The sequence below is a fragment of the Macrotis lagotis genome, chromosome X, assembly GCF_037893015.1.
Source record: "Macrotis lagotis isolate mMagLag1 chromosome X, bilby.v1.9.chrom.fasta, whole genome shotgun sequence".
Taxonomy (NCBI): Eukaryota; Metazoa; Chordata; class Mammalia; order Peramelemorphia; family Peramelidae; genus Macrotis; species Macrotis lagotis.
Window position 1 is genome coordinate 179499541 of NC_133666.1, and position 23148 is coordinate 179522688.

The 23148-nt window shown below is 32.9% G+C and overlaps 1 long non-coding RNA gene across 1 annotated transcript in view; it reads right to left on the reverse strand.

The window, feature by feature from the left end:
- LOC141498221 (uncharacterized) overlaps positions 1-23148 on the reverse strand; it is a 267058-nt gene that overhangs the window by 32811 nt on the left and 211099 nt on the right. The gene's annotated exons all lie outside the window — the stretch shown is intronic.

Genomic DNA, 23148 nt, shown 5'->3' on the forward strand with positions numbered 1-23148 from the left:
TGATCTATTCCCTTTACCTTTATAGGGATGGACAATGGAGACATCCTTAAACCTCTTCATGCCAAATAACATAGAAAATTTCAGTCAGTTTTTGGATGAGCAACAGACTCCCCAACCTGAGGATCTCAGCCAGAATAGAATCAGCAGCAGGTTCTTTGCCACTTGAAAGGAGCCTAATGGAATTCAAAACCCCCTTCTTCAGTCAGACCTTCAGGTAAGGACTGATTAACTTCAACTTGAGGCAAATGGTTAATGGCTTCTGCACATTGACTGATGATGGTCTTTTAAGAATTCTATGGAAGTCTTTAGTCCATTTCTCTAGGAGCATGTCCTTATCATTAGTCAATATGGATCCATCAACACTGAGTAGTTGAGATAAATAATAGGTCTTTGGTCCATAAATAGCCTTCAGGGCATCATAAAATAATTTTGGTTAATTACTGTTTGCATAAAATTGAATTTCATCTGCCTTTTTACAGAGCCAATAATCTGGCACCTCTCTAAGCTTCACTTACACATAACTTTGATCGAATTAAATGTTGTTTTCTTAGAAATGAATGCACTATCCTGGTGGTATACCCTGTGGAATTCTCGGTTTTTATTTAGCAGCTTCTATAATTCCCCATTATTTTCATCAAACCAGACTTGGTGTTTGCAAGTGTTCTGACCCAGATAAGCAAATGCATTGCTGTACACCAGATCTCTGAAAGCTGACCACTCCTTTTCTGCCTTACTGTTGCCAACTATGTGTTGGCTTAGTTTTCCCTCCAAGGTACCTGTTCAAGAAAACTGTTACCATTCAGAGAGACACTCTAATCTCTTGACATTAATTCTTCTAGTATACATTTTGCCTTGGGGCCACTATTTTGGTTGAATATGAAAATTCTGCTTTGAGAGGATGGGTCTGAGATCTGCACTCTGCACCACTCATTGCCTCACTCTCACACACTTTCTGTCTCTTCTTATAATCATATAGTCTTTTAGATGTCAATGTTTACTACAAGAGTGCATCCAGTAAGTGTTATTGCATTTAGGCACATGGAGGACAGTGATTTTGATGAGAATGTTATGAGATGCACAAGTTTTCTGTAGTACATGAGTAGTGCTGTTGCTATTTCCAACTTCATTCCTCCCAACAACAACCTGCCATTTCTGATAATCTGAGCCTCCTCTAGCATTAAAGTCATCTAGAATTATCAACTTGTTATCTTTTGGTGATTGATAATTAGGGATTCCAGTTCTTCATAACATTTCTCTTTAACTTCGTCAGTGTTTGTCATGGTGAGAACAAAGGCACTGATAATGTTGACATGGCATTTAACTGGAAGTGACAATCTCATGAGCCTATGGGTCACTCTTTTTGGTAGGCATTCTAAAATGTTGACAAGATTAGTTTTAATTGCAAAACCTACCCAGCTTCAATGTATTCGCTTTCACAGAGGTCAGTTCAGAAAAACACGTATCCAGCTCTGACTTCAATAAGCTCAGGGTTGCTATGTGGATATGATACCTGCTGAGTTCTCTCACAACAAGAGCTGTTAGTCTTTCAAGTGTATTGAATCTTGTGCTGTCTATGAATGTGTGCATGTTCCTGCACTCATGATGAGTAAATTTTCTTTGAAGAAGCTTTTGTAGAATTTTTTTTTTGTGTCTCAACCTCACTGGGGGATCCATATTTGCTGTGATAATCAGGTCAGGGTTGTATAAGCAGATAATTTTGGGGGCACCCTTTTCTATTCCCTTCCTCACATCAGGATGTGACCAGTATGATTATTAAAAGGTCTACTCAGTCACCCAGGGAGCTGCAGAAGTCACTGTTGCTTTCAATGGGAATATGATCCAATGGCCAGGGCTGCCTGTATGCAGACATGTGACTGTAGCTTCCAGTGTCTCCACACCTGCTGCTTTGTCACTTGCCTGTTTCCACATGGATGGTTATGAGTGATGTCTGTTGCTACATGTGTAAATTGAATTTAAGTGAGGTAAGAGCTGCATGAAATCATTTGCCTCACTCTCTCTTCCAAAGTCTTCTTGATTAAGCATAGCAAGACACAATTAAGACAACTGGTGATGCCTCTAGATGCAGTGGATGACCTTGGTGTTTCTGATGTCTAACAAAACTGTAAGCACTCCACAACATCTTCTTCAACTGTCTTCATGGTCATTGGAGCAAATTGTTTTCTCCACATTCTACCAGTGGAAGAATTTACATGCTTGGAGTAGACACTTCCCACTACTGACCAATGAGTTTGAGACTCCCTCAGTTGTGCTCAACCTGATTTCACCTGCCTGCCAGAATGATTTACCTGGGTATATCTTCTGTGCATGCTACAGGTTCTCGGAGGTCAGGTGAAAGTTAAGTGGCTCAGGTGGACAACAAAGGTGGAAAGAAATGCTGAAAAGGGCTCAGCAGTTCTCTCATCAAGGTAGTAGTCTTCCTTGAATGCACTCCACACCTTAGAAAATCACTATGCAGATAGAGATGATTAAAACATCACTTCATTCAAAGGAGTCTATAAATTGAACTCAAATACAAAACCTCGTAGAATAAATTTAAAAAGAATTTTTAAACGAAGAAAGGAAAAAAAAAATTTAAACCAAGAGAGGAAGGAAAAAAATGAAAAAACCAGGATAAACATGAAGTAAATCCAGTCCTGTCTTTTGCCCTGGTGTTCCCAGGGTTCACATTTTGTTGATAATTGCGACCCTCCCTGCTGACTTGCTATCTAGCTGCCAGGACCTATGATGTTTTCAAGATGTTGGGACTTAGACTGCACTGTGGCTTACAGTCTCCCTCTGACTTTACACCTCTTCTGCCTCACTTGGCTTTTCTTCCCCTTTTCTCCTAGAGAGGCAGACCATTGCTGAAGATCCTCCACAATGCCTACCACTGAAAATTTCTTTGAATTTTCTCTTTTTTTCTTGGTGGGATTTGTAGCTTTATTGTCAGTGCAGAGACTTCATTTATTTTTGGTAAAGCAAAGCTCCAAGAGCATGTTAGCTTCATGTCACCATCTTGGCTCCAACCAAAAGTTCCTCAGGTCCATTATCTTTCATCAAGATTGTACTTTATTTAAGTGTAATCTCAGATATTTTGCTTCATGAAATATAGTATTCTAAGACTTATGATTCTTCAACATGGTAGCTGATAAGTTTTGCGTAATACTAGTTCTATGAAAGATGTTTTTTATCTTGTTGCTTTCAATATTTTCTCCGTCATGAGATGGGAGGAGGAAGGGTATTGAATGGGGTAAATCTCATTACTTAAGTGGAATGAAATACCTATAGTAATAGAGGGGAAGAACAGAGAGGATGAGAAACACCTGAATCTTCTCATCAGACTTGGCTTAAAGTTAACTTAGACACATACTCAGTTAACTTAAAAAAACATCTAACCTTTCAAGTATTAAAAAGGGAAAAGGGGAGGGGGATGGAGAAAGGGAGAAGGAGAAAAAATGGGAACTAACATAAAGTAGGGAAGGAAAAGGGGAAAAGGGGGAAGGGGAAAGAAAGGGGTGGATATAGGAGGGCAAACACACCGAAGTGGGGTGGTATTCAGAAACAAAATATTAGGGAATAGGGATAAATGGGAGAAGGGGGAAAATTCAAACAGAGGGAAGACAGCATGCAGGCCAATAAAGAGTTAGTAATTATAACTTTGAATGTAATTGGGATGGACTCTCCATTAAAACACAAGTGAGGGGTGGTGAGGTGGCATAGTGGATAAAGCACCAGCCCTGGGGTCAGGGGTACCTGGGTTCAAATCCGGTCTCAGACACTTAATAATTACCTAACTGTGTGGCCTTGGGCAAGCCACTTAACAGTATTTGCCTTGCAAAAACCTAAAAAAAGCACAAGTGAATAGCAGAGTGGATTAAAAAACCAGAATCTCACAAGAAATTCATTTGAAGCAGAGAGATAGATACATATAGAATAAAGGTAAATGGTTGGAGCAAGATATATTTTGCTTCAGCTGAAGTTAAAAAAGCAGGGGTAGCAATCCTTATCGCAGACAAAGCAGAAGCAAAAATAGAAAGCATTAAAAGAGATAAGGAAAGAAACTCTGTCCTCCTAAAAGGTACTATAGATAATAAAGTGATTTCAATACTGAATATATATGCACCCAACTGGATAGCATCCAAATCTTAGAGGAGAAGCTGAAAGAACTACAAAAGACATAGACTTCAAAACTCTACTAGTGGGAGACCTCAACCTCCTGCTCCTTGATCTAGATAAGATGAATCATAAAATAAATAAGAAAGATGTTAAAGAGGTAAATAGATTGCTAAAAAAACTGGATATAATAGATTGATGGAGGAAACTGAATGGGGATAGAAAGGAATATACATTTTTCTTAGCAGTACATGGTATTTATACAAAAATTGACCATGTACTAGGGCATACAACAACCTAATGATCAACTCTAGAAACACAAAAATAGTAAATACATCTCTCTCAGATCACAGTGCAATAAAAATCATATGCAATATTTGGCCAGGGAGATATAGACCCAGAATTAATTGGAAAGTCAATAACCTCATTTTAAAAAGAGTGAGTAGAACAAAAAACAAATTGTAGAAAGAATTAATTACATTATCCTAGATAATGACAGTAATGAAACAACATACCAAACCCTTTGGGATTCACTCAAAGCAGCTGTCAGGGGATATATTATATCTTTAAATGCTTACATGAGTAAATTAGGGAAAAAGGAAATCAATTAACTAAATATGAAACTAAAAAAAATTAGAGAAAGAACAAATCAAAATCCCCAATTAAATATCAAAAAAGAAATTCTAAAAATTAGAGAAATTAATAAAATCAAAAGCTGAAAAACTATTGAATTAATAAATCAAACCAGATGTTGTTTTTAATGAAAAAAAACCAATAAAATTGATAAACCTCTGGTCAATTTGATTTAAAAAAAGAGAGAAGAAAACCAAAATGCTAGTAGCAAATATGAAAAAGGTGAACTCACCACCAAAGAGGAAGAAATTCAAGTAATAATTCAGAATTATTTTGTCTGATTTGATGCCAATAAATTTAACATTCTAGGTGAAATATACAACAATATAAGTTTCCCAGGTTAAATGAAGAGGAGATTAAATACCTAAACAATCCTATCTCAGAAAAAGAAATACAACAAGCCCTCATTGAACTCCCTAAGAAAAAAAATCTCCAGGTCCAGATGAATTCACAAATGAATTTCATCAAATATTTAAGGAAAAATAGGTTCAAATTCTAATTAAACTCTTTGGAAAAATAGGGGAAGTCTGCCTAACTCTTTTTTTTAGCTTTTTGCAAGGCAAATGGGGTTAAGTGGCTTGCCCAAGGCCACACAGCTAGGTAATTATTAAGTGTCTGAGGTCAGATTTGAAATCAGGTACTCCTGACTCCAGGGCCGGTGCTCTATCCACTGTACCACCAGCCAACCTTCTGCCTACCTCTTTCTATGAAAGCAATATGGTGCTGATAGTTAAACCAGGAAGAGTTAAAACAGATAAAGAAAATTATATACCTATCTCCCTGATGAATATAGATGAAAATATCTTAAATAAAATTTTAGCAAAACAATTACAACAAGTTAGCACTAGGATAATACATTTTGACCAAGTAGGATTCATCCCAGGAATGCAGGGTTGGTTCAATATTAGGAAAACTTAATATAATTAATTATGTCAACAATAAACCTATCAGAAATTATATGATCATAGCAATAGATGCTGGAAAAGCTTTTGACAAAATACAGCACTCATTCCTACTAAAAACACTAGAGAGTGTAGGAATAAATGGACTGTTTTTTAGAATAGTAAGCAGTATCTATCTGAAACCATCAGCAAGCATTATATGCAATGGGGAGAGGCTAGAGGCATTCCCAATAAGATCAGGGGTGAAACAAGGATGCCCATTATCAGCACTACTATTCAATATTATATTAGAAATTTTAGCTTCAGCAATTAGAGAAGAAAAAGAAATTGAAGAACTTAAAATTCAGAAGGAAGAGACAAAACTCTAACTCTTTGCAGATGACATGATGGTATACCAAGAGAATCCCAAGAAATCATCCAAAAAGCTAGTGGAAACAATTAGCAATTTTAGCAGGGTTGCAAGATATAAAATAACCCTCATAAATCCTCAACTTTCCATATATACCTAGCAAGATACAGCAGGAAGGGCTAGAAAGAGAAATCCCATTCCAAGTAAGCACAGAAAATATTAAATACCTGGGAGTCTATTTACCAAGGCAGACTCAGAAACTTTTTGAATACAATTACAAAATCTTCTCACACAGATAAAATCGGATTTAAATAACTGGGCAAACATCAACTGCTCATGGATAGGTAGACGTAATATAATAAAAATTACAATTCTACCCAAACTAAACAACCTGTTTAGTGCCCTACCAATCATAATTCCAAAAAATTACTTTAATTAATTAGAAAAAGTTGTAAGTAAATTCATATGGAGACATAAAATTCAAGAATTTCCAGGGATTCAATGAAAAAAAGTGCAAAAAGAAGGGAGCTTAGCTCTACCTAATCTATAAAATTATATTATAAAGTATCAGTCATCAGAAGTCTCTGGCATTGGCTAAGAAATAGAGTGGTGGACTAGTGCAATAGACTAGGTACAATAGCAGGAAACTATTATAGTAATCTGCTATTTGATAAACCCAGAGTCCAGCTATTGAGATAAAAAATCTCTCTTTGATCAAAACTGCTGGGAAAATTGGAAGTTAGTATGCAAGAAATTTAGATTAGACCAACACCTCACACCCTATAACAAGATAAGATCCAAATGGATACAGGATTTAGACATAAAAACAATATTACAAGAAAAGTAGAAGATCAATGTCTAGTTTATATGTTAGATCGATGGAAAAGGAAGGAATTTATGACTAAGGAAGAGATGGAGAAGAACACTAAAAACAAATTAGGTGATTTAGATTACATTAAATTAAAAAGCTTTTGCACAGACAAAACCACTGTAACCAAGATCAAAAGAAATGTAGTAAAGTGGGAAACAATCTTTACAACTAATGTTTCTGACAAAGGACTTATTTCTAAAATATACAGAGAACTGAGTCATAGTTTTAAAAAAATAATTCCCCAATTGACAAATGGTGAAAGCATAAGCAAAGGCAATTTACAGATGAGGAGATCAAAGCAATCCATATTCATATGAAAAATTATTCTAAATCATTACTTATTAGAGAAATGCAAATTAATGCTTCTCTAAGGAACCATCTCACTCCTTTCAGACTGGCCAACATGACCAGATAGGATAATGATCATTGTTGGAAGAGTTGTGGGAAATCTGGGACACTATTACAATTTTGGTAGAGCTGTGAACTCATCCAACTTTTCTGGGGAGAAATTTGGAACTATACCCAAAGGGCAACAAAAATGTGCATACCCTTTGACCCAGCAATACCACTACTGGGTCTATACCCTGACGAGATGAGGAAAAGAGGTAAAAACATCGCTTGTGTAAAAAATATTCATAGTAAACCTGCTTGTGGTGGCAAAGAATTGGAAATTAAGTGAATGTCCTTTGATTGGGGAATGGCTTAACAAATTTTGTCAATAGCATGTGATGAAATACTATTGTTCTATTAGAAACCAGGAGGGATGGGAATTCAGGGAAGCCCGAAGGGATTTGCATTAACTGATGCTGTGCAAGATGAGCAGAATCAGAACATTGTACACCTTAACTACAACATGGGGGTCATGGAAAACATTAATGGACTTGCTCATTCCATCTGTGCAATAATCAGGGACACTTTGGGGCTGTCTGCAATGGAGAATACTATTTGTATCTTGATATAAAACTATGGGGTTTGAACAAAGTCCATGGACTATTTCCTTTAATTTATAAAGAAAACTGATATCTTATTGGCTGATCTTGTTATCTCTTATGCTTTATGTTTCTTCCTTAAGGATATGATTTCTGTCACACTCAGTTTACGTCAATGTATAACATATAAACAATTTAAAGACTGACAAATTGCCTTCTTTGGGCCGTGGAGGGAGGGAAGTAAGATTAGGGGAAAAACTGTTAAACTCAATATAATTAAAATCTTAATGGGAAAAAAAATATTTTCTCTTTCACCTGGATGTTTTGAAACTTGGTTGTAGTGTTCCTGTAAGTTTACTTCCAGGATCTCTTTCAGATTGTGATTGGTGAATTTCATCTTTTTCTGCTTTGTCATTTTGTCTAGAACGTCAGGGCACTTTTTAAATATAATTTCCTTTAATGTTGTATCAAGAATCTTTACTTGATTATACCTTTCAATATTCTTATATTGTTTCTCCTCAATTTGTTTTATAGTTGTTTTTCTGATGAAACATTTTGCATTCTCTTCTATTTTTTCATTTTTAAAATTTTATTTTATTATTTCTTGGTATGTTAGAATGTCATTAGCTTCTTCTTCAGTTCTAATTTTCAAGGAATTTTTTAAAATTTTGATTCTCTATTTACAGTTGGTTGACTTTCTTTTCATAATTTTCTTGAGTTGCTCTTATTTACAAAACAAAAATAGATCTAATTGAAATAACCAGGGAAACTGAAATTTCCTAAGAAGTACCATAATCAATGAAATAGCAATTTTTTTCACAGCAAATTTTTCTTATATGGGCCTTATATCTCAAATATAGAAGGAACTGAGTGAAATTTATAAAAAGAATTTATAAAAAATTTATAATTCTATAATTTTATAAAAGAATTTATAAAAAATTTATAAAAAGAATACCAGTTCTTCAAAAGAAGAAATTAAAGCTAGGCATTACATTATAAAAAATTGCTAATCACTTTTGATTAAGGGCATATTAAAATAACTTCTGAGACAGCTCCTCTCACCTATCAGAAATTGCAAGTGCTAGAGGCAATGAAAAATAAAAGGTAGATTAATGAGTTGCTGGTGGAGTGGAGAATTGATCCTACTTTTCTGGAAAACTATGCCCAAAAGGCTATACAATCATATATCACATCGATCCAGTAATACCACTATGACAGCTGTACCTCAAAGAGATTTAATATACATATATATATATATATATATATATATATATATATATATATATATATAATATATATATATTTTGATCTTGGTGAGTTGTCAAATAATTTGAAATTGAAGGGAATTTTCATCAATTGAATAATGATTGAACAAGTGGTTATTTATGATTATGATGAAGTATTGTTTTCCTAACAGAAATTTCTAAAGAATGGTTTTAAAAAATACAAACTGACAAGAGAAGGCATATATAAACTGATACAAAGTGAAGCGATCAAAACAGGGAAAGCATAGTACATGGTCATAGCAATGTTGTAATGATGATTGAATATGAAACACTCTAATCAATACAATAATCCAAGGTAATTTAAAAAAAAAACTTCAGGATGCTTTCATCCCAGAGAGACTGGTTATGAACTCTTATGTATAAATATAAGAATAATCTTCCTGAATTATTTTTTTGTGATATGGAAAATATAGAAATATATTGTGATAATTTGACATGTATAATTTTCATCATTTTATTTGTCTTTTCAATGCTTCAGGTATGAAGGAAGAAGAGAATTTGAAACTAAAAATTGTAAAAGAAAAGAAAGAATAAATGTTTAATTATGCATTATAATAAATGGAAAATAATTCATTGTGAGAAAAACCTGCATTCAAGTCCCATGTCTAATTCATAAAGGTTTTGTTATCTTGGGCATGTCAATTAATCTCTCAGTATTCTAAGGAGCTGAAATTTAAATTAGTTGATGACCTGAATAAAGCAAAAAGTGTTTCTTCATTTGGGAGTTTCTATATCAATGAAATGAAGGGTCCCATCCTTATCTCTCTTTATGTGATTCTAAAAGATTTCCATATATAGATAGATATTACATGTTTTATTATCTCCATTTTTCAAGCAAAGAAAATGAGTATAAGATAGATTAATTAACTTGACTATGATCTCATAGTTAATGATTAGTGTGGTTAAGATTTTTTCTATCTCCAAATTTAGCACTCTTTCAGTCAGTCAGTTAAAATTCATGAGGTCCTGCCTATGTTCCAGAAACAATGAAAGGCAAAGACATCATCCATCATGACTTTTTATAGAATCATTTATAATTTTTTGAATGAGAAATTTCAGTCTATGAAAGGTTAAAAAGTAACATTTCTGGACACCCATATTTGTAGAATAGAACAGGAATTTCATCTTGGGTCAACTACCTGTAAATTCAATGCATTTTCTACTATTTGAACCTGTGACTTCCAAGACAATTAGTGTGAACCTTTGATCAGGGAAATCAATTATTTTCTAAATATATGTGTGCAATAATGCAATTTGCACTTTTTATTATTTTTTTAATTTGTTTCTATAAAAATGATGATAATTATATGAAAAATCCTGAGATAAATTTTTATTCAAAATCCCCAAATTCTCACCTTCAAAGGGGTGAAAAATTCATATAGCTCAGACTATATAGTTACACTCATTCATTTTATAATATCTAAAATGAAAGATCTTTTAACATTTATTAAAATTACTGGAAAGGGGTGATACAGGGCTATCTTTTTTAAATTTATTTTTGTTTGTGATTGTTCTCTTTACTTCAAAGTAATTTTAACACACAAATCTTCCTTCTCACTGCCTCCTGATTTAATCCGAACTTTGTGACAAAGAAAAATATTTAAGCAATAAATAACCTATACAGTGATCCCCTCTAACAATGAATATTTTATTCTGTCCTAGTACATTGTAGTCTCTATTTTGAAGATCCATACATATTTCATTATCTGTTCCTTAGGAATGTCTTTGTGAAAGGTACTGCCTGCATCCCATGTGGGCATCTTGTTTATTGAAAGGGTCAAAAAAATTGTAAAGAAGTCTGATAAAGTCATATTTAGGAAAAAAAAACAAACCTCTCTGATAAAATGTAAGGGAAAGACATAGACTGTTCTGTGGACCTGAAGATAATTTCCCCTCAAATGAATGTAAGTAAAGGAATTATTTGAAGGTCCATAATGATGACTACATGATATTATGGTCCTTCAGATTACTTACCTGTGTCTTTCTTCAGATCTTTAAATGTTAAATGAGAAACAATTAGTCAAATAATTATATATTCTTATATAATTAGATTAGGACTATTGGAGAAATCCCAAATAAGGTCACAATCAGAAAAGACTGAAAAGCAACTGAAAAACAATGGTTATACTTGGCATAAAGGTAGAGTTGTTAAAATTAATATGCTAAGAGATTAATTAATGTTTATGAGGAGCCCCTGTTTAAAGGCAATCAAAAATTTTGATGGAAGAATAGAGAAATAGAAGGGAGTTAAGTATAGGAGGAGCCAAGAAGAAAAGATATATGAAAAAATAAGAAAATCTACTATCTTAGAATATAGATGATGACATTAAGGCTTTACTTTTTTTCCCTGAAAAAACAAGCTGATTGGAGGAGAGGTGTTGCTTTTGGGAGAGTAGGTTGATTCATTTGAAGAGAGTGGGATTTTGCTGAAATATTGAGAGCCCTTTGTTTTTATATTGCCCTTTAAAACACCCTTAACCTAAGAGAATATTATGGAGCACTATTATTCCATAAGAAACCATAAGTGCATGAACTCTAGAGAAGCATGGAATGAAACAAAGGATCTGACACTGAACAAAGGAAGCAGAACCAAGTGAACAATGTACACAATTACAACAACATTGTGATCAATTCTGATGGATGCAGCTCCTTTCAGCAGTTCAGAGAGCTAGGACAACCCTATTAAACCAGTTATGAACAATGCTATCCCCATCCAGAGAAAGAAAAAGAAAAGGGGTAAAAAAACCTCCAGAATCTGATGAATACTACATTCACTTTTAAAAAAATTTCTCTTATGTACTTCTTTCCCTTAATCCTAGTTCCTCGTGCCAAAATGTTTATATTTACACAGCAAAATATGTATGAGCAGTGCTAACTGTTGACTGCTGAGGGGAGAGGGATAGGAAGGGAGGGTAGAAGGAAATTTTGTAACTTAAAAATATACATATGATCTAAATGAATGTTGAAAAACTTTCATAACATGTATTTGGAATAATAAAATATCTATTAAAAATAACCTAAGGAGAGAGAAAACTCTCAATGATATTTCCATTGCCCTCTGCCTCTCTCTGTGCTATGAGAAAGAGAAATAAGAGGAAGAGACAGACTTTGCATGTTCTCTGCTTTGAGAGTATGTTTGACTTTGCTGAGAGCAGACTGATTAAAAAAAACATCTCTTGTATTTTAAAAAAACTCTCTGAGGAAAAACTTTATGTTCTAAGACAATATATTGGTACAGAATAAGAAACTCTTTAGGACCCAGATTAGAGCTGACAAGCTTGGTGACTTTCTTAAGACAACTGCTTGTACCTGAAAACCCATAAAATATTCTCAACACTGCTAAAATAAATTGTCACTGTTTCTGTGGCATAGCTTTGCCTCCTAGAGAAGAGAGGAAGTTTTTGTACAATTTGTGATGTGTAGTGCACTTTTCTCTAAAAGGGACCAAACAACAATGCCTCCGAAGTCGTAAATTGGCCCAAGTCCTTGAATTTCCCAAATCATGCCGTCAAAAAGATAGGCAATGAAACATTTTCTCTGACCAACCCTTTCCCTTCCACACACAAATACCTCTCAAATCTCTCCAAAAAAAAGGAATTATACATCTAAACAGAAACAACTTCAGCTAACTGAATGATTTTGAATTTTAAAAAAAGATAAAAATAAACCTATCCAACCCCAAAGGTCAAAACTTGGCTTACAGCATCTCTCCTCTATGTCTTAAAAATCCTAACTCCAGGTTACAGTAGTTCCCCCCCCCCCCCCACTTTAGGCTGTGACAGTTATATAGTGCCATGGCACTATCGAATGGACAGACAAGGGTGAGTCATTCACTCAAGACAAGAGTTGAATTAGTGTTCCAAGAATCACCTTGGTGACTGATCAGTTGTCTGTTCTGTAAAAAACCTTTGCAAGGGTGCAGCTAGGTGATGCAGTGTATAGAGCACTGGCCCTGAAGTCAGGAGGACTTGAGTTCAAATTCAGCCTCATATACTTAACTACCTAGCTGTGTGAGACCATCAGCAACTCACTGAATCCTGTTGCCTTGTAAAAAACCAAAAAGAACAAAGAAAAAAAAAGAAAAGAACAAAACCTTTGCAGGGAAACCAGGATCAGAGGGAAAGGGCAGGGCACAGATTTGAACTTGAAATACAGAGTTCAACAGCATAGCACTCTATACACTTTTTCCAGAATCTGAGAGACCCAAACTTCCAAAAATCAAACCCTGGTAGCAGTGTAATACCTGTCTGTACTTCTGATGCTGGGTCAGAGAACCGAAAAACAGAGGATGCCGAGCAGAATACAGATAGGGCCCCTGAATTAGGGAACTCAAAACCAAATTGGTGCCAGTTTTGTCTCTGAAAAATGTCACTTGGGGTAGAAACCTACATTAGCGAATCATGGATTGTACAGAATAGTTAGAAACCAAGAAGTTTTGAAATCTCAAGGAAATACCACCAGAGTGGAGAGTCAGACAATGAGTAATAAAAATAATGATAAGGAGGAAGAAGTGAAATTACCAAAGGTTTCAGGGAGTAAAAAGACTGAAGACATCCTTGAACATAAGCAGATAAATCTATAGAGAAAACATTAATAGGAGGAAGAAATATTACTTTGAGATCCAGTAAAGAGTTTAGGAATCAATGAATATCATAAAACAAGCAAGCAAAAATGATCAGATGTTTGATGAGAGAGGGCCCTATGGAATTTGAGTACAATGATCTACAACATGTTGTCCCTGATTGGTTTGAAAGAGAAATGAGAATTATGAAAACATAAGTTTTGGGCTACACAGCAAAAATGATGTACATAATAGAAAAAAAAAAACAAAACTAGAGTTAGCAAAGGCAAATCTCACCAAAGAAACAAAAAAACAGAATAATGGATTACCAAAACGAATAGAAATGAAAGGCAATTAGAAGAAGAAAAACAGTAACATTAAAAATAAATTTTCTCAGTATCAAAATAAAGATATTAGGAAGATAGGCTACACAGAAATAACCTAAAGATTATCAAGTCTCCCAGGAGAATGTTCCAAGGCAAAAAACATTAACACTTCAATGCAGGAAATAACACAAAATAACTTCCCTAAACTTTTAAACACAGAAAATGAAGCATCAGTTAAAAGAATTGAAAAATCAGAAAAACTAAAACTATAATCTGCAAGACAAAATATTTAAGTTAAACAGTTCCCTTCACATAAACAACAAGTTCTGCAAGCAATAGGGAGAAAGACTTTCAAAGGAAAGGATATTCAAATACGCACCAAAAACTACAGGATAAATGGAATAACATGCTCCTAAGAGTAATAGATCTTAGGGTACCCAAGATATAGAGAGTGACTTAGACTGCAAGTCTTACCTTAATCATAAATTTAAAAGCTGTCTATTCAGTAAGAAAGAATTATTTGAAATATTCTAGAAAGAAAACCACAACTGAAAAGAATATTGTTTTATCAAACATTACAAAAATTTAGGAGAGGTGAAAAAGTTGAAATAGCAGATGACAATTGCAGCAACACAATGAAAGTGGAGAGACAAGTGATCTCTTTATATTCAAAATGAGGTGAGTGAAAGTGGAAGTCAGACAGATAACAAAAGAAATGAAGAAGAATAAGGAAGAACTAAAAAAGTGGGGAGAGACAGATAAGTAGAAAGGCCTTGCTTTGATAGTGGGGGCACTCCCTGCTACATGACAGGCAGAGTATTAAGTAACTTATTTGGGAATACAAATATGCAAAGATAAATACATTACTTTTTCTAAAAGCTGGTACAGGAGAGAAGGCGTAATAGAAGTCCCAAAATGGTATGCACGGAGAGAAATGAATTGTTTTGAGCCGAGTTTTCCCCTTAAATGGAGGTTTAGAATTCCTGACTTCACCAGAAAGAGAACAAAGGTCTAGGGTAGACAGAAAAAAAAGATGGAAAATGAAGATGAGAAAAAGCTATCACAAAGCCAGAAGAAATTAAAAATATTAATCATAACATAATATGCACGTGCCAACAAAACTAAAAATATTAAGAAAAGGAAAAATATCTTTAAAGATAAAAAAATACCAAAATTATCAGAAGGTCAATTAGAGGTGTTAAATTATTCAATATTAGAAAAGAAAATAATTGTAGCTGTGAAAGAACCAAAAAAGGCCAAGGAAATTTGGGGCATCCTCCTGGTTTTAATAGTTTCACAGGATAGTTCTATCAAACTTTTAAAGAGCAATTAGGACACTAGTTTACCAGTTATTCTCAAAAAGTGAGAAAGTAAGAACCCTGCCAGAATTTGTTTTTATAAAACAAATATAGTTCTTATTCCTTAACCATGGAAAGGTAAAACAGAAAGAACATGATAGGTCAGTATCATCAATGAATATAGACTGCAAAAATGTTAATAAAATCCTGTTAAACAGAAAAAAATCATTGAATCAAATGTATCATTCATTAAGAACAAACACCTTCTATATCACAGATGCAAGAATAATTAAAAATTAATCAGTATAATTAATCATATTAAAAAGCAAAATATTCCAAAATACATAATCATATCAATAACAGAAAAAAAGCTTCAAGTACAACACTCCCTTTGGCTAAAATCTAAGGAAATTGTAGATACACAGAGGTCATTTTTAAAAAGGTTTATAAAGTCAAAAGCAAATATCACATGTAATTAGGACATTCATAGAACTTTACTTAGTTAATTTAGGGAATGAAACAAGGATTCCTATCCTTCTCCTCATATTATTTAATATAATTTTGGAGATGTTATTAACATCAATAAGGCAAGAGAAAGTAAATGACAGAAATATATGCAAAGAATAAATTTTTAAAAAGCTATCTATGATGATATGATGCTATATTTGGACACTCTAAGAGAATTATCCAAGATAATAATAATCAAAAAACAACTTTAGCAAATTTTCATGCTACAAAAGAAATGCCTCAAAAATCAGCAGCATTTTCATATAATATTAAAAAACAACAAGAAGTAATAGTAGAAAGTGATATACTATTCCAAATAGTTACAAAATGCAAAAAAATCTGGGGATCAAACTTGACAAAGCACATAAAAAATTTATTTTCTACTACAAAGATTTAATTTCAAAGTACTCCTTCAAGAAATAAAGAACAATGTTAATAGCCAGAGGAACAGTCAATGTTTCTAGCTAGGCCATGCTAAAATAATCAAAGTGACAATACTTTCAAAAATCGATTTACACTTTTAATACTTACAATCAATCAAATTACAAAATGGTGTTTTGCAGTACTTGATAACATAATAGCAAAATTCATTTAGAAAAGCAACAAAAAATCCAGAATTTCAAGGGAAATTTTGAAAAGAATTAAGATGTAGGGAAATAATCTTTTCAAGTTTCAAACTATAATGTAATGCAGTAGAAATCAAAATCATCTAGTAATTGTCTTAAAAATAAATAGGTGGATCAGTGAAACACATTAGACAAGGGAGAATCACAAACAATTGAACTAAATAATTCTGTATGTGGCAAAATACAAAACATAAATTACCTAGGAGAAAAAATATTCCTTATTTGATAAAAAAAAAACTGAAAAATAGTCTGGAAGACATTAGACTTTAGGCCAACATTCTAAATTACTTTCCATAATACCCTCTAATTGGAAACATAACATTAACATTAACAATCAGGATATTTATTTTTTAAGAGAAACATATTGTATATTTCTCACAGTTAAGAAATATATTGCTAATCTCACAGAAAACTGAGACAATTATAAAAGATAAAATAGAAAAATGGGACACCTAGGTGGAGCAGTAGACAGAGTATGAACCATAGAAACAGAAAGACTCATCTTTCTGAGTTTGGAATTTGGCTTCAAATACATACTAGCTGTGTGACTCGAGGCAAACAATTAACACTGTTTGTTTTGGTTTCTCATCATTAAATTGAGAAGGAAATAGCAAGCCACTACAGTATTTTTGCCAAATAAATCCCAAATGGATTCAAAAAGTGTTGGCCATAACTGGAACAATTGAACAATAGTGAAATAGATGCCTTTGATTACAATAAAGAGAAAAGGTTACACAGAGAAAAATTAAGCAACAAGAATAAAATGGACAGTAAGAAAAAGGGGAAAAAAAGTCTTTTTATTAAATTTCTCTGACCAGAGTTTGGTATTATATATATGCATATATATGTATATATATATGCATATATACATATGATAAAAATAAAAATGTATATGTAGATATGTGTTCATATATAGACACAATACACACATGTGTGTATGCATACATACATACATGTGTATACTCATATATCCATTGCCTAATTTATTTATAATGCCTTATTTATAAGAAGGCAAGGAATAAGAGATATTTCTCAAAAGAATAATTGTAAACATTCACTACCATATGAAAGAATACTCCTAAATCACTAATAGCAAGAAAAATGATTATCAAAAAAAAAATCTCTGAAGCTTTATTTCACATCCTGAAAATTGATAAAGTTAGTTTGGGGAAAAATGGCAATATTCAATATTGGAAGAGTTGTAGAATGAGAGGTTCTCTAATACCATTTATTGGTGGAGTTTCCATTTTGGAAAGTAATTTGGAGTTAGGTAGATAAAATAACTAAGAACTCCCCTGTCCTTTGGACTAAAGACTCCATTATGGCCTCATAAACCAAAGAATCAATTGGGGAAAAAGTCCCTATGTATATCAAAATATTTTTGCCAACATCTTTTTGTAATAGCAAAGAACTGGAAACAAATCAGGCATCCAATGATTTGGGAATAATTAGACATCTTGTGGTACATTGATATAAGAAAATTTTGCTGTGGAGGAAGAAATCATGTACATGATGAATGCTAAAAACAATGAGAGATCATCATGAACTGACAAGAAAACAATATGCACAATAACTACAATGTAAATTAAAAAACAAAAATAACCATACACTAATAAAAAACAAAAAATAATGTAACAAAATTATAAAAATCATGCTTGACTGGAATTAAACGATATGAATAAACACCTCCCACTACTTGAACACCTTTTTTTTTTACATCGGTATAAAATATTTTCCAGTTTCATGATCTTTTCCAAGGAGCCGTGTCTTCTCCCTTTTGTGGTCAAAGTGTTTCACCATCAGTATTTGCCTTTCCAGTGATATGAAATAATTTTCATTAAGTTTTGACTGAATTTAACTTCTTCATTTTCAAGGAAATCTTAAAAATCTTTCCCAGCACCACAATTTAAATAACTGTTGCATATTGCTTATGTTTTTAGACTTTTTCAATGCTTCAATCAATTATATGAAGCATTTTTTCACTTTTAAAAGGGTAACATTTGTTTATATGAGATGGCTATCTGAGATGGGGAAGGATACTCCAGTTAATTATGATGATGTAAGAAAGAAATTAGATAATTTAAAAAATCATTTGCAAAGTAATTTAAAATTCCAATTTATCATGAAGTTCTTCAGGATGACTTTCATCTTCATTATTTAACTGAACTCAATCTTTTCAAATATGACCAGTTTTCTATTAATTGTCCCATTTAATTTCTTTTTTTGAACATCATTAATCTTTATGTTTTTTGTAGCCTCTGATACTGTTGATCACCTTTTCATCTCCAATATATCCTCAATTTTATTTCTTTTCTAGGCTTCCCTGACAGTTTCTTTCTTTACTGTACTCTATTACTGATAGATAGATAGATAGATAGATAGATAGATAGATAGATAGATAGATAGATAGATAGATGATAGATAGATAAAGAGATAGATAAATATAGATGACAATAATAAAGATACTGTATGTATGTGTGCATAAATACATCTATCTACATCTATATCAGTGTGTTTCTTTGCTCTAACCTAACTACTACTCCTCAGTCTCCTTTTTCATTTAGATTACTCACAGCAATGTTTAACAAAGGTCTTTTCTGATTTTTCTATTTTTGCTCTGTCCTATTTCATTTTATGAAAAGAACAGCTCTAATGGATTCAACTTTCTCTTCTTAAAACTAGATAAAACTATCTATGAAATAAGAAGTTTAAAAGATTTTTTTTAGGTTTTTGCAAGGCAAACGGGGTTAAGTGGCTTGCCCAAGGCCACACAGTTAGGTAATTATTAAATGTCTGAGACCGCATTTGAACCCAGGTACCCCTGACCCCAGGGCTGGTGCTTTATCCACTATGCTGCCTAGCCGCCCCAGTTTAAAAGATTAATAGTATATTTGAACAGTTAGATAGAATATATCTACAGAAGAAATGGAATGAAATAGAAGAGAATATACCTAAGAACCTGATAAGCAAGTGCAGAAAAACAGAAATATTAAATTCATCCATTTCAGATAATATAATAAAAATTACATTCAAGAAAAGATCATGGAAAGATAGATTAAAAATTATTTCAAAATTAAATAAACAAATCCTAAAAAATTGAGTCAAAGAGAATAGAAATAAGAAACAATCAATAATTTCCTTAATGAGAATAATTTACGCAATTAGAAAACATACCAAAATTTATGGCATGAGAAAAAATCTGTACTTATTGAAAAATTTATATTCTCAAATGAATATTTTAATAAAATGTTCCAAAATTCTAATCAGATATATGTATATATATAAGAACTTTGAGTTTCTACCTTACAGCTATTAAATGGCAAAATGATAAAAAAAAAAAACATAAAAAGAAAGGATAATTGTTGAATGGTTTGTAGAGAAAGAGGTACACTGATACATTTTGGAAAGTGTATTGGGTCTATTCCCCAAATGTCCTCTGTCCCAGCAATGTACCCAAGGCATGATGAGCGAATGATAATGAAATGATAACCAAATGATACAAAAAATAAGGAGAAAAGTTCTTTTGTAGGAAAAAAAGCAACATGGTTTGTTATATAAAGAACTAGAAAAAAGGGTACCTATCCAGTAGAGAATAACTAAAAAAAGTCATAGTATATGAATAAGATTATGCTGCAAAAAATAACTCATTTTATCAAAAAGCATTTGTGAAAAATTTTCCATGTGTCAGTCATTCTATTTTTTTCTGGGAATCCAAATACAAAAAAATTAAACAAACCCTACTTGTATAGAATTCATATTCTAATGAGAGAATGCAATAAGTATGTACATAAATATATACAGAATAACTGTAAAGAGAATAATTAGGAAATGATCTGGAAGATTATTTATTAGTAATTAGGGGAAACAATAAAGGCATTCTGTTGAAAGCTATGCTTGAGCTGTATCTTGAAAGAATTTATCTGTAAAGGGTGTTCAGTGCTATCATTTACATTTGCCTCCCCACTGTTCCAATCTGAAAAATGGTAATTACATTTTTTTATTTTTTTAATTGGGTTTCATCATACCATTTTCAATTTCATTTTTTCTACAGTTCTGATTATTGAGTTATAGATCACTTTTTATTCAAATAGGTTATTTGGCAGCATTATTTAATGAAGAATTTTAAATATCTATATTATTTTCCTAGTTTTACTACAGGATGCCATAAATCTTAATAATTCAACTTAGACGTAAGCTTTAAATTATCATGGTACACGAATTTCATTCCATATCTTACTTGTCTTTATGTCTTTGAGAAAAACGATTCTTAGACTAATGTTCTTAAAGAGTACCAGGAATAACTATGTAAAGAAGGGTAACAAGGGGCGGCTAGGCGGCGTAGTGGATAAAGCACTGGCCTTGGAGTCAGGAGGACCTGGGTTCAAATCTGATCTCAGACACTTAATAATTAACTAGCTGTGTGGCCTTGGGCAAACCATTTAACCCCATTTGCCTTGCAAAAACCTAAAAAAAAGAGTAACAAGAATAACTATATAAAACTAGCTATAACCTTAGTTTACTTAATGATAAATGTATTGTTTGCGTTCTTTGAGGAAGAGACTGCAGATATCACAATTGTTATCGGAAATCTAGGGATCTGACCAAGGAATAAGCATATCATATGAGCACTTGGGTCACCTTGGTGTGATCCATGACTCTACCACAATACAATGTTTTTTACTGTCCTCTGACACAGTTCCTGAAAAGGTGGATCACAACTTCTTACCCCTAGTCTCTGAACTTAGAGTGCAATCTAATTGACCATTCTATTCTCAAAAATATTCAGTGAGTAGAATCTTGGACTAATTCATTTTTGGGTTATATAAAGTATCAAAAATAGCTTCCCTGAAGCTATATCATTTTCTTTTCCTTCTCTATTACTTTATTAAAAGGGAACATAAAACAATTAGCTGCTTTTATTTGCTAGTAACCAAAACATTATAATCAGTTCATATTGCACAAGGAAACTAGTTTTGAATATTACTCTTTCCTTCATCAATTGGAATAAAGAAAGGGAAGGACATAAGATATCATCATCATGCTCAAATAGTACAATATCCCACACACAAGTGACTGAGGAGACTGCTTTCAGAGAAGCATAATTACATGCAATGGAAATGACTTGGAAAGGCATTTTGTAACTGGTTCCAGTCTTCCAGACACTTAATGAGGACAAGTCTCTTTAATCTGCTTTGGAACTAGAACTGATTTACAAATTAAAAGGGTTTCCTAAGTTTGAGCTGATAGTTCCTGTCTCTCCAGATTTGTTCTGTCTAAAAATAGAAACACAATAAAACTCAGTCACTACCCATCTGAAACTTACTAGTAGATATATTATGAATAAGCAACTAAATATTCTGGCTTGATATTTTTTGGGGGGAGTTTTTTGTTTGTCTCTTTTATTTTTGGTATGGGAAACTGTTGATGACTGTGACACTGTGAGCTTTGAAAAGTTAGAAGATTAAATCATGAGAAACCTGGGACCAGAGTCTACAATGAATTTTAGCAAGTTTCCAGCAACTTTAGCATCAGAGTTCCCTTGAGGAACGTCATTCAGTACATAGAAAAGCAGTTTTTGAGACTCATTCAGAAGCAATACTGCATTTGGACATGAACTCAGCAGCAACAATACTTTAAGTCTAAGTTTACTATCCTCAGAGAACCAAATGGCAGTAGAGGGCAAATTGTTTTCCTCAGGTCCTGGAGAGAAATTTACCACTATGACTGTTGGTTTTCTTTCAATTACATTTCCTTCTGTAAAAGCTAACTAATATTAATTGGTTAAATGGTAGTGAAGGGTTAATTGCTATTAGCTAACATTAGGTGAAGCACAATGGAATAAGGACTCAAATTAATAATCTTTCCAAAGAGACAACTCTAACCCTTAGGGGGTGATCTTAGTGCCCTGAAGGGAGATTAAGTTAGCACTACTCTAAGAGAGTAAGGTCAAAGTAATAGCTACATTTCTAATGCATTGTAATATCAATTAAATATGTAGGTCAAGATCCTAGTGATTCTCCACTGACAAAAATCTAAATTAGATTTAAAAACACCTCAATAATTTGATTCTGCTTCCTATCCAGGTTGACTCTTTCTCCTCATCATCTCTCTGTTTATATTTGATTAAATAAAATTGGCAGAGATTTAAATAGATTTTTTTAAATAATATTACACACATAAGGAAAAAAAAAACTTAAAATATTGAAGAGATAGTTTTAAAAGTACTGACTACTTTTCTCAGAGGCTCAGAATAAGAAGCATTTGCTCAACCATTTTCCTTTCATCCTTTGTTCCAGGGAAAGAACAGGAGAAGGTAAAGGGAAGATAAGACAGATAAATGGATGGTAAATTTATGCTCCTAACAAGGAGTAGAAAGATAGTATCTCTAAATCAAGCTCAGCCACATACTATCAGAGATTCTTCTATCTAGATCGATATTGAAATTTGTAAAGATTCTTCCTGCTTTCCAAATATTTTTCTAAAACACCTGTAATTCCACTGATATCTAGAGTTAACTCCAATAGAAATGTTTAGTATACAGAATCAGCCTGAAACAACATGATTTTTTCAATTTCATTTTTTTTAAAATAGTTTTTATTAGTAACTAGAAAGCAATCACAAACCTAAAGTACATGTACACACATATGCACACGTACACGTACACACATGTATACACTCCAAAGCCTGAGATTTCAAGAACCTTTGATCATTATTACAGATCCAGGACAAAGAAGATTACTTATGTCC